We start from the raw sequence: 12,821 nt of genomic DNA, 5'->3' as shown, positions 1-12,821 counted from the left end.
TCCAGGGGGAGCAGGGAAGCATCTCCAGGGCCCTCACTTTGGATCCTTTAACTTGAACTCTTTTGTTCAGTGAGCATCCTTTTGTTCAGTGAGTATCTTTTTGTTCAGTGAGTATCTTTTGTTTAGGCACAGTATCAATGTCCCCCTGTTTGGAAATAAACAGAACTACACCCAGGTTTTTGTTTCAGCTGCTGGCTTAGGCTCAGCTATCCTGAACACTCACATGCATTTCTCAGGTGCTGATGAAATTATTTTGTTGTCATTTCATCCACAGACTCCCCCACAGAAATCCCTGGTTTTTGCAGCTAATGAATCTCAACCTTCTCAACAGAAACACAGCGCAGCTGGATGAAAAAAGCACTCTGGGGGGGAGGAAATGATGGTGCAAACTCTAAACAGAACAAACTCTTGCCCTTTGTTTCACACAACTTCACAGCCCTTTCAGCGCCGGATGAGGAGCAGGAACCACTTCAAAGGCAGCTCCTTCCATCAGGACTTTCTTCCTCTCTTCAAGGCAAGGCTCCACTTGCAGAAGCTCCTTCATGACCCATTCTCCGAGGTTCTGAGCTGCAGGAGCCGCTGTGGCCGCGGCAGGGGCGGTGGGTGCAGCCCAGCCCCCCCAGCCTGCAGGGCTGAGCCCATCCCTGGTCCCTGCCCGGGTTATGCAACAGCTCCCCAGCACTGAATGCAGAATCAAAGCCACTTTCACACTTGGAAATTACTTGTCACACGGATGTGGATCGGGAAAAAAAAGCCCCTGCAGCCAAAATCTCTTTCCCACAGCCGATAAGGAACTGCTTTATGCAGAAACCTCAGCAGGGAGGAAAGATCCAAAACACAGCCCGAGGAAATCTCAGATCCCAACACCCCCAGATTCCACAGCTTTCCAAAGGCTTCCAGTTCACCCAGACAGAGCCCCTCTAACAGGGCTGGAGGTCACTCCTGCCTCTCCCAAACCCAGCTCTGCTGAGCTCCCAGGAGCTCTGCAGGTCACAGAATCCTGCAATGATTTGGGCTGGGGGGATGTTGAAGTGCATCTCATTCCACTCCTGCCATGGCAGGGACTCCTCCCACTGTCCCAGGCTGCTCCCAATGCCCAGCCTGGCCTTGGGCACTGCCAGGGATCCAGGGGCAGCCACAGCTGCTCTGGGCACCCTGTGCCAGGGCCTGCCCACCCTCACAGGGAACAATTCCCGATTCCCAATATCCCATCCAGCCCTGCCCTCTGGCACTGGGAGCCATTCCCTGTGTCCTGTCCCTCCATCCCTGTCCCCAGTCCCTCTCCAGCTCTCCTGGAGCCCCTTTAGACCCTGCAAAGGGCTCTGAGCTCTCCCTGGAGCCTTCTCCTCTCCAGGTGAGCACCCCCAGCTCTCCAGCCTGGCTCCAGAGGTGTCCCAAACCCAGGAGCAGCTCTGTGGCCTCCTCTGGACTCTTTGTAGGACCCATCACACTCCAGAAGGGAGTGTGAGGACACAACCAGGCTCAGTGTCCTTGGAAGGATAGAGGTTAATCCATTCCTCTGTGAACCAGGAGCCTCCCTGTCCTCAGGGGCTCCTCTCTGCCCTGGGCCATCTCCATCACCAGATGGATGTGACTGATGGGGAGTGACTGTCACCCCCTGTGACAGTCACTGCAGGGCACACTGCACAGCTCAGGAGGGATTTCTCCCCTCACAGCTGAACTCAGCACAGAGTTCAGAAGTTTTCAGCCTCCTTCCTTAAGGCAGATGAGCATTACAGCAAACCCCGAGCAGGCTCTGCTGCGTAGGAACCCACAAACCCACGGAGCTTTGTTCCATCAGTACCAGGTGAGAGCGAGTGCAGCCTTTGTCTCCAGTGCTAAAAAGGTGCTCATTAGCATGGGCTAATTAACACACTGACTCTGCTCTGAGAGCCAGCAAAGCTCAGAGCAGTGCTGGAGAAGTCAGTGGTGAACCCAGGCTCCACCTGAGGCTCAGCTCCAGAGCCCTGGGCTTCACCCAGGACCTTCCCATTGTCCCCACATCACCCCCAGGACGGGGACAAAGCCACCCTCAGCCTCTTGCTGGACCCTGCACAACATTGCCCTTCACACCAAGGACCTGCTTTGCCTCCTGTCTGGGTGTGGGGTAAAGCAAAACCAAATTATTGATACTCAAGTACTTGGGGATGTGGATTTTTGACAATTCTGGAGTATCTGAAGGTTCAAAAGCTGGAGATGGATCACTGGGTCTTGTGTTCTCCTGCCTGCAGTGACCCAAAAGTTACTGTGAACTCTGAGCCTAACTGGAATTGAGACATTTCTGATTTTCAGAGTCAGCCTGGAGTTTTCAGTCACACTGCACTTCCAAAAGGGAGGTTTTCTTGGGATTTGGATAAACCAAGTTTATTCCTGCATAAAACCAGCAGAAAATCATTTGTTGTTACATGAATATAATAAAAATGTCAAATAAGGGTATGTAAAGTAGGGCTCCAAAATGACCCCAGATTTGTGTTTCCTGGTGTGTCTAAGCACAAAAATACCTCTTCAGGTGCTCAACTTTTCTCATCTGAGATTTAAAACCTTTCCTCAGAGCAGATGGAGTGTGCAGCACCTCTGTTGGGAGGTGGGAAGGGATGGTCTTTAAAGTCCCTCCAAGCCAACCCATTCCATGATTCCAACACCTGAGTGCTAATGCCAAAGAATCTGGGATGTTTCTACAAAATAACCTCAAACTTACAAAAAACAAACACAAACCTGGCACTACTTTTCCATGCAAAAGTCATTCCTGCTCCTTGTGAGGGAATCAGGCAAAAAACTAATTAGGGAATCAGGAAAAATACAATTATGAGGTGATGTCCACATGATGAGGACTGGTCCTGCATCTTGTCTTGGACCTGGAGCCCAAGGCAGTCCCTTTAAAGCAATTTGTAATTCTTTCAGCTTTAAAATAAATGTGTAAGAACCAAAATTGTCTCTCTGAAGTACAATTATTGTGAGGAGCCAAGCCTGATCTCCATGTGAAATTCCTTGTTCTTCCAAGGCCTTGAAGATAAAATGAAAACTGTCCTGAATAATAATTAGGAAAACAGCAAAGCTGAACTTCTGGTCTGCATTGGGTTTTTTATCACCCAACACAACTGCCCTGGTGTCTCCCCAGCTCTGAAATCCTGCCTGGAAAGAACAAGGAAGTCCTGCAGTGGGATGAACTCATCAGCATTAATTCCCATTAATTCAAGCTGGAATTTCACACCAGAAAAGCCCCTCAGCCTCTGCACAGCCCTGTTGATGTGTGGAGTTCAGGAATGAGGGATCAGAACTGGAAACCAAGGAGAAAAAGCACCAAATTTCACTCCCTCCACACTCACTCTTCCTGTACTTGCTTGTAATCTACTTTATTGCTTCACACTTCAGCAGAAATTAATCAGATTATTGAAAAATATCTAGAAATAAAACAAAGTACAGCAACAGCTTTGTTTTGAGAGCTGAAAATGTTGTTCTTAAGTAAATCCAAACCATGACTGCTCTTCATCCATTTTCCATGGACTTGGTTTAAACACACTTGCCCTTGGAAATCAGCACCACCAACATTCCAGTGATTATTTCTTTCTTTTCTGTATTTCCAGTGCAGTTTCAAGGAATCATGTAAAATTTATACCCAGGGAAAAAGCAGCCCAATGCAAAGGGACTTAAAATAGAACAGCAGGAAAACAGATCCTATCAAATCAGCAGCAAAAGCCACTTCAAGCTTGCTGTTTAACAGGCTGAGCTGGTTCTTCTCCCAGGAAAGGGTGGATGTTTAACCCCACAGAGGCAGGAAAAGCATCAACAGGGACAGCACTGCCAGGGCAGGAAGTGGAACTAAAACCCTCCCAGCAGCAGCAAAGCTCCTGCCCCAGTGCCTGTGACTTTCACAAGACCCCGAGCAGCAGCCTGGCAGGAATGCTCTGTGAAAGCTCCCAGGACAGGCAGGATCAGGACCTTGTCCATCCCTGGGCTGGAGCAGCAGCTGCTGCAGCAGCAGGGACCTGCCAGGCACATCCCAGGGGACAAAGCCACCCTGTCCTGGCCCAGCTGCTGCTCTGCCCCATGGCAGGAGCTCGCCAGGCCTGACCTTGGCTCCAGCCCATCCCTCCCTGGTGGGGAAGATGAAACAGGAAAGCCTTACAAATATGATTGTCTGGAAAAAGATTTTGAGAATATAGAAACTATAAGTGAGATTGAAATGAAAGCAAGCTTTGAGATACCTCAGTTACTGAACAACTGGAAAACAATGGTGTGGCCAGCTGAAGGTGATGGAACAACACCCTCTGCTTGCAGACAGGCCCAAGGGTCAGAGCAGACCCTGCAGCTTGGCAGAAGGGGCCCAAAGAGGAGTTTTTAGGGTTTAAAATGTAACACAGTGTGGTAATGTAGTGATTCTTATAGGCTGTATGGAAATGCTGTAGGATTTGTATCTTTTACTAGATTGGTTAGTGAGAATTAGAGTATTCAGCACAGAAGATTTATTGTATTGTAACGGGATCCTCACTCTCTTACCCTCTTTACTCTTCCTCGCTCTCTCATTCTCTTTACCACACTCTTGACTTCTCTCTCTTTACCTCTCTCTCCTCTCAGCCCTGCTCTGAGCTGTGTTTGGCAGCTCCCAGCAGGGCCCTGCACCCAGGGCCTTTGCAATAAACCCCAAGTTCCTGACCTGGCTGCAGAGATCTCTGCTCTCCATGCATCCCTACCATCCTACCCCGATGCTCCCACACCTCCCTTCCCTCTGGAGAAGCTCCAGCTCCTTCCCTCTGACACAGGGATGGCTCCTCTGCTGCCCAGGACAGGCCCTGCTCCAAGGGCACAGGATGGGGGGCACAGAATGGGGTCAGGGGGGAAAATCCCTCCAAGGTCGAGTTCAGCCCTTCCTCAGCCCTGCCAAGGCCAGCACTGCCCGTGTCCCCAAGTGCCACCTCCTCAGGGCTGCTCAACACCTGCTCGTGTCTGATCAGGTGTGGGAAAGAAGAGGTTTCAGAGGGGGAAGAGCTGAAGGCAAAATCTAGAATTTGGCCCAGCCTCCTCTCCTCTCATTCCCAAAATGCCCCAGACACAGCTCCACAGGCACATCCTGATGCTCCAGGACCTGTCTCAGGCTTGGCTTCTTGGCCAGGATGAGGGAGGCCTTGGAGAGGCACCATGGCAAAGCTGTCGCCTCATAGTGACAAACCTGTCACCTCAGGGCACAGTCAGACCCCAGCACTGCAGGGAAGGCAGGAGACAGACAATATTAAAGAATAAACTACAGGGGAGTTCCAAGGAAGAGGCTGCAGGATGGCCATGGCAGGGAACGGAGCTGGGAAGGGTCTGGAGCCCCAGGAGGGGCTGAGGGAGCTGGGCAGAGGCTCAGCCTGGAGCAAAGGAGGCTCAGGGGGGCCCTTGTGGCTCTGCACAGCTCCTGACAGGAGGGCACAGCCGGGGGGGTCGGGCTGTGCTCCAGGGAACAGGGACAGGAGCAGAGGGAACGGCCTCAGGCTGGGCCAGGGCAGCTCAGGGGGGATTTGGGGAAATTCCTTCACTGAAAGGGAGGCCAGGCCCTGGCACAGCTGCCCAGGGCAGGGGTGGAGTGCCCATCCCTGGAGGGACTCAAACCACGAGTGGATGTGGCACAGGGTCAGTGGTGGAGGAACGGCTGCACTCCGACCCTGGGGCTTTCCAGCCTCAGTGGTTGTGTGGCAGGGGGAAGGTGGCCTCTGACAGCAGCACATCAGTGCCTTAACACAGACTGGGAAACGTGGAGACAGAGCCTGAGAGTGGCATTTGCAGGGGCAGAAAGGAGATGGGGAAGATGAGCAGCCCAAATAGAGCAGCTCAACCCCAGCCCCACTCAGGCCAAGGCTGGGGCAGGAACTGAACATTCCCAGAGCCACTGTGGGCCCAGGGCTGGAGCCAGGCTGCCCCAGGGCACTGCCAGCTGCTCAGGAGCTTCCAGCCAGCCCAGCTCTTTACACACCCAGCCAAAGACTTGGATGCTTCCTCACAGATCTCTGTGGCTGGAAATCTCAGCCAGGAAAACAACTTCCCACTGAGATTCCCCAGGGGCCTGAAGGAATATTCTTCCAAATCGCTGTTTTGCTGAGCAATAGGGCACACAGGAAAAGAGAATAAACTGTATTTTAAATAACCCTGTAACACTGAAGGGTTGAGGGAGTAACTGCAGGATCAGCCTGGAGGAGGGAGAGTTTTGGGGTGATCCATTTGTGGCCTCCCATCACCTGAAGGATCCCACAGGAAGGATGGTGAGGGACTTGGGACAAGGGCCTGGAGTGCCAGGACAGGGAGATGGCTGCCCACTGCCAGAGGGCAGGGCTGGATGGGATATTGGGAAGGGATTGTTGCTGTGAGGGTGGCACACACAGGAGCTCAGCCCCAGCCTGGGAAGGGGTGAAAGTATTTATGGGAATAGTGACACTCCTTATCCTGGGAAATAACAAACCAGCAGTGCAACTTCCAGTGATGAAAGCAGAGATTAAGCTGCCATAAAAACATAATTACCTCGTTAAAAAACACTCTTGCAGGCTGTGAAGCAAATGATTTATATTTTTCTTCTGGGTTTTGTCCAAATCATCTATAAATAGAGCTGAAAGCCCCACCAGGATTGCTGAAAATCCTGCCCAGTTCACTTCACAAATAGCAGTGTAAACAAGGAGTCTGACATAAATTTCTCTTATTGATTAAGCAATCCTTGCAAACCCAGTGCTCTTGAAAAGCCTTAATTCAAGAGCTGGGCTCTAAAAGAACAACAATTATGGGCTTTAAACGTTTTAAGTGCCCATTCTGGTAAATAGGTGAGCTTGAGCTGGGGCTCAGGGAACTCCTGCAGGTGCTGGACCAAAGCAGGGGAATGATAAAAATCCCAGCAAAGGATTGATTCAGGTCCTGGTGTCTGGGGATCCACAGTGCAAGGTGTGCTTGTGAGAGTCTGCCTCAATTTTCCCTCATCTGCCTCATGATCATCACTTGCGGACCACTGAAGAGAAAACCCCCCCTGTCTAGAATCTCTGGCTTTGTAGGAGAAAGTCACACACCAAAGGCCCTGAGACCTGAGAGCACAGTGCTAAGCTATTGCTCACAGGTGTGTTTGCTGTGTGCTACACTGAGCCCAATGAGAAGAACAAGGGGCGCCGTGCCCTTTGTGCAACAACAGCCTTGGGAGCTGTCCCACCTCTCCCCTGGCTGGACTTCTCCTGAGTTTCAGGTGGTCTCCCACACAGACCCTCACCTGTTTTACACCCACCGTGACAGACAGACTGAGCTGTAAGGAGCCTCTCCATCCAGGACTGAGCCATGGAACCCCCATGTGCAAAGGCCCCTCTGCTCCTTCCAAGGACTGGGACTGAAACCCCCAGCCCGGGGCAGGTGTGTGGGGGAGGCAAGCTGACCAAAGCGAGATGTTTGCCTGCAGGTTGTGACCACTGGAACAAGAAAACAATGGCTCTTGTTTACTGCTAAGAACATGGACTGCCTGTTACATCTGTTCCTTATTGTATCTGTTTTCCCCCTCACAATTTTCAATAGAATTATCATAATAAAAACCTCTGAATTAGCTTGAGATTTTGAGATCTCCCCGATGTAACAGATGGATCCTCAACTGGATTGGACCAAAGGATTTCATCTCTAGGTTTGGTAGCTATATCCCCCTCTCTCTCTCTCTTTCTCTATCTTTTTCTCTCCCTTAATCCCTCTATCACATTTTGCTGTGGTCATTCAATAAAGGTGCATTTGTTTTGATTATCACTGCAAACCCCCTGTGCCGTGTCGGTTTTTTGCACCCTGAGATCAAATCCACAAACCATCACAAACCCCTTCATACAGACTGACTGTGACACTGCTCCACCTGAGGAGTCTGCCCAGGGGATGTCTGAAATTCCAACACCTCACATTCCAGCACTCCTTTAGAGACCCAGTGTCCATGAATGCCTTCAGATCCTGCTGCTTCCACAGCAAGCTGGGCTCAGAGAGCCCAGAGGGAGATCAGAGTCCCCAGAATCGTTAAGCAAATTCCAACCCTGAGCTAGAAGGACATAAAAGCAATGATGCAAACACACTCACACTTGTACAGCTCTGTAAACAGTTGTTTTCTATTACATGTATTTATTACGGATCATCAACTCTCCAGTTGCAGGGCTCATCACCCCCAAACACTCCAGACCTGCTGGCTTTAGCACTAAGCACTTACAGATCGTTTGCACTGCATCTCATTTGGTTCTTGCACAAAACAGATTTTGTCCCCCTTGTCCTGCCACTCTCTGCCTGTGTAAAAGTCCCTCTCCCTCCTTTTAAAAGCCCTCTTTAGGCTCTGGAAGGGGCTCTAAAGTCTCCCTGGAGCCTTACCTTCTCCAGGGGAACACTGCAGCTCTCCCAGCCTGGATCCTGGACCGTCTCCATGGCCTCCCCTGGACCCACATTTCACATCTTCCCTGGTGAACTCTATGAATTACCACATTATAACCAGAATTATATGAGTTTCTGGGAATTCAATGAAAGATGCCCCAGCAGCTTTGCAGCTTCACAGGGGACTCTGAATCCTTGTGCTGCAGTTTCTGCATTTCTGCCATTGCCAAATCCACCAGCAGCTTCATCCACGGAGAACACACAGGACTTGGCTCCCAAGGCACCACCTGCAAGTCAACAGCCTCCAGAGGGGTCACTGGAGCAGCCATGGGAACCACGGAGGGGCCACATGGTCTGGGAGGTCACAGCAGCACTCAGGGCCAGCAGCACCCAGCTCCAGGCCCAGCTCCCCATGGCCTGGTGGGGATGGGCAGGAGCAGGGCCATGCATCCACATCCCCATGGCACAAGGGGAGCAGCACCCCTTGGCATGAGCCTGTTTATTGCCCAAAGCCACCTGAGCAAGGAACTTTGGGTTTCTGTGACCCCGAGAAGCTGAACTGGGAGATCAGTGAGCAAGCACTGCAGGCACAGCCCTGCCCGGGGGCACTCAGGGCACTGCAGGCACAGCCCTGCCCTGGGGCACTGAGGGCACTGCAGGCACAGCCCTGCCCTGAACCCTGCTCCTCACTCCTGCTGCAGGATCCTGCCCTGAGGGTCCCAGGGAACAAACCAGGTCCAGCCCCTTGGAGCCAAGCACGGGGGTCTCACCCTGGGCCAAGAGAACGTCCCCAAGGCCACCCAAAGGACATGTGGCACTCAACAGCCCTGGGCACCCTGTCCGTGTGTCCATGTGTCCGTGTGTCCATGTCTCCATGTCCACGTGTCCCTGTGTCCAAGTGTCGGTATGTCCATGTGTGTCCCTGTGTGTCCATGTCTCTGCATGACCACATGTCCCTGTGTCCGCATGTCCCTGTGTCCATGTGGCCATGTGTTGGTGTGTCCCTGTGTCCGTGTGTCCCTGTGTCCACGTGCCCCTGTGTCAGTGTCTCTGTGTGTCCCTGTCTGTCCATGTGTTGGTGTGTCCAAGTGTCAATGTCTCTGTGTGTCCCCGTGTCCCTGAGTCTGTCAATGTGTCCATGTCTCTGTGTGTCCATGTGTCTCTGTCCCCATGTCCCTGTGTGTCCACATGTTGATGTGTCCGTGTCTCTGTGTGTCTGTGTCCCTGTTCCCATATCCCTGTGTGTCCATGTGTCGGTGTGTCCGCAAGTCAATGTGTCCCTGTGTCTGTGTCTCTGTGTGTGTGTCCATGTGTCCCTGCGTGTCCCTGTCCCCGTATGTCCGTATGTCCCTGTGTCTGTGTCCCCGTGTGTCCCTGTTCCCATGTCCCTGTGTCCGTGTGTCCCTGTGTGTCAATGTGTCCATGTCTCTGTGTGTCTGCATGTGTCCCTGTCCCCATGTCCCTGTGTGTCCACATGTCGATGTGTCCCTGTCCCTGTGTCCCTGTGTGTCCACATGTCGATGTGTCCATGTCTCTGTGTGTCCGTGTGTCCATGTCCCCATGTTCCTGTGTGTCCCTGTGCCCCTGTGCAAGCCTGGCTGCAGCCCTGTCCCCCAGGCAGCCCTGCCCCCAGCCCACCCCACCCTTCAGGAATGGATTTCTCCCCTCCAAAGCAACGTCCCCCTAATTCTGCCCTTCCCAAACCCAGGAGGGTGTTCCCACCACCACCACATTCCCAGAAAATCCCTTTCCTTGCAGTGCTTCTGCCTCAGCTCTGCACTCCCTGTTCCACATGAGCGAACACATCACTCCTGCAGATGTTTTGTCAACTTGTCTTTCCTGAAATGCCAAATGCAAGGATCCAGAGGAATGGATTCAATGAACCCAATAAATGCCTCTCACCTGTGAGAGCTGCTGGGGATGGCTCAGAGAGGAGAGAAATCCAGAGTTAATGCATTTAGCAACTGGAGCATGGTGCACTGCCCTGCCCAGGCCCAGCCTGAGCCATTCAGCCCTGTCAGCTCAGCTTCACGGGCTCACATCAAACCTTGGCCGGAAGCAAAGAACAGCCCCAAGTTTCCCTTGCTGCCACAAGCAGAATTTCAGGTTTGTTCTTTCCTCCTGGAGAGTTCCCATAAAAGCACAAGCAGGCTCAGCCTCCTCAGAGGGCCTGTCCATGAAAACTGCTCTAGTTCACAACCACAGAACAAAAATGTGACCAAATGTCCCCAAGGCCACAGAGGCTGCTGAGGGGACTGGGAGCTCCCAGAGCCAAGTCCAGAGCAGGGAACAGCCCTGGGCTGGTGGTTGGGTAATAAATAACCTGGAAGGGGAACAGAGACTGGTTTGAACCAAGCTCCCTAAAAGCCAAGGCTGGCATCTCAGGCAGCTTCTAGAGGAGCTCCAGGCAAAGGAGAGATGCTCTTTAACAGAGGGTAAGAACTGCAAACGCTCCTGACATTTCTGCAGCAGGAAAGCTGGGCAAGCTGGAGAATATCTGCTGCCTGAGGAGGGATGGGATGGGTGAGAGCAGCTGGAAGGGGAGGAGGAGGAGGGCCCTGCTCCTGCCACTCCCCCAGGCCATGGGAGGGGCAGGGGTGCCCTGTCCTGACCCCGAGGTGGCACTGGGCACCCTCTGCCAGGCAGGAATGAGAGGAGGGGCTTCACCTGGGAGATGGATTGTGATGGTGTTCACAGGGATCTTAGGATGAGGGAAGAGACAACGATCTGACTTTATGCCTCAGAAGGCTTGATTTATTATTTTATGATATATATTACATTAAAACTATTCTAAAAGAATAGAAGAAAGGATTTCATCAGAAAGCTAGTTAAGAATAAAATAGAATGGAATGATAAAAGTTTGCAGCTCTGTCCGAGCTAACTGGGCTGGGATTGGCCATTAATTACAAAGATATAACATGGGCCAATCAAAGATTTACCTGTTGCATTCCACAACAGCAGATAATCAATGTTGACATTTTGTTCTTGAGGCCTCTCAGCTTCTCAGGAGGAAGAAATCCTAAAGAAAGGATTTTTCATAAAAGATGTCTGTGACAATGGATGGGGAGAACATGGATTCCACCCCCTGCCTGTGCCTGGCCACAGAACCCTCCCTTCCCCAGCCCCACTCTCTGCCTCCCCAGCACACACAGGACAGCAGCTGCTGCAATAACACATCCCTTTGCCTGGAGCTGTGGTATGAACATTTCCCCCTTCCCTGCCTGCAAGCAAAGCAGGAGGGACTGGCACAGCCAGAGCAATGAGATTTCACTCCCTCAGCAGCCAAGCATGCTGCTGAAGCCTGGTTTGGATTGCTGTGAGGACACCGAAAGGACAGGATGGATTTCAGAGGCAATAACTCCATATTAACATCATACCTGTGTCACACTCCTCAGGCTGCATTGCCCAAGGCCTTCACCACAAGTCTCATTAGCAATCCCATTAAAACAGGAACACAGCTGGTGGGAGCATTTACTGTGCAGAAGAGTCAAATTCTTCTAAATTTATAGTGGCAAAATTGATTACTGATTCTAACATCTGTTGCAGATTTTACATTTAAATTCTGCTTAAAAAGTCCCCCTGCTCAGAAACATCAGACGTGGCTCCCCTCCCCCAGGAGCCACATAAATTATCTCCCTGCAAATCAAATCAGTCTTTTCATAAAAACAATTGTCCCCGTCATTTATTACATAATAATCAGCACCAAAAGCTGCTGAGGATGTAACTCAATGTATTTATGCTGTTTGTAATCACACAAAGACAAGGGTAACTTGGAATACAGGATGATGTTGGGAAAACCAAAAAGAGTCAAGCAAATAGCAGCAGATGCAAGCTGGGAATGTTTAAATATCAAACTGGTCTCTTCTTCACCCAGGAATGTAACAAGAGCTGCCTGTGAGCAGAGTGAAAATGCAGACCTGGAGACAGCAATGGGAGCTGTCTCCCATTTGTATCTCATGCCTTCCCCTGGATAAACCTTTCCCAGCACCTGCCAGCAAGGAACATCCAGCACCAAACCCAGGCCCTGGCAGTGTGTGATATCCCAGCACAGGCAGAGGGAACCATTTCCCTTCTTGATCCTTTTTAATAAAGGAAAAATCCCAGGTGTCTGCTCCACCTCTCCCAGCGAGCCCTGGCCCTGGTTCTCCAGGAAATCCTGATCCCCTTGAAGCACAAAGAGAGTGAGGGCAAGGTGAGACCCAGATCTGCAGCAGAGCTGTGTGTGATGTCCAAAGGCACAGCCTGAGCTCCTGGCAGTGCCAATCACCTGCCTCCTCTGCTTTGTGACCCTCCTGGAAGGAAGGAAGGACAAGGTTCTGCTCCATCATCAGTTCCTGCAGTGCCACACCATCCCATTAACCTGCAGGGCTCATTCCTGCTCTGTGCACAGCTCCAGGCTGCTTGAGAGGACACTGGCACATTGGCAGGTGCCAGCTCAGCCCTGCTTGGCTCTGGCAGCACAGCCAGTCCTGCCAGGCCAGGATTCACCA

The 12,821-nt window shown here is 51.6% G+C and overlaps 2 protein-coding genes across 6 annotated transcripts in view; both read right to left on the bottom strand.

Annotated features, from left to right (window-relative positions):
• LOC128943996 (septin-4-like) overlaps positions 1-12,821 on the bottom strand; it is a 208,906-nt gene that overhangs the window by 104,189 nt on the left and 91,896 nt on the right. Inside the window, exon 13 of one of the 3 annotated variants that reach the window (XM_054287053.1) lies at positions 9,637-9,647. The exons of the other annotated variants lie outside the window; for them this stretch is intronic. The gene's annotated coding sequence lies outside the window, so the exon portion shown is untranslated. Of the gene's footprint in view, positions 1-9,636; positions 9,648-12,821 lie in introns of those variants that run through there. 3 annotated transcript variants of the gene reach the window in all.
• The window catches only part of LOC128943994 (S-adenosyl-L-methionine-dependent tRNA 4-demethylwyosine synthase TYW1-like), a 105,053-nt gene that overhangs the window by 30,120 nt on the left and 62,112 nt on the right, over positions 1-12,821 (bottom strand). The window lies entirely within an intron of this gene.

This window comes from Melozone crissalis, unplaced genomic scaffold (genome assembly GCF_028551555.1).
Source record: "Melozone crissalis strain CALT ecotype California unplaced genomic scaffold, PUWL_Pcris_2 ptg000057l_1, whole genome shotgun sequence".
Lineage (NCBI taxonomy): Eukaryota > Metazoa > Chordata > Aves > Passeriformes > Passerellidae > Melozone > Melozone crissalis.
Note: the sequence above shows the minus strand (reverse complement) of the source record. Positions and strands in the feature narration are given on the sequence as shown.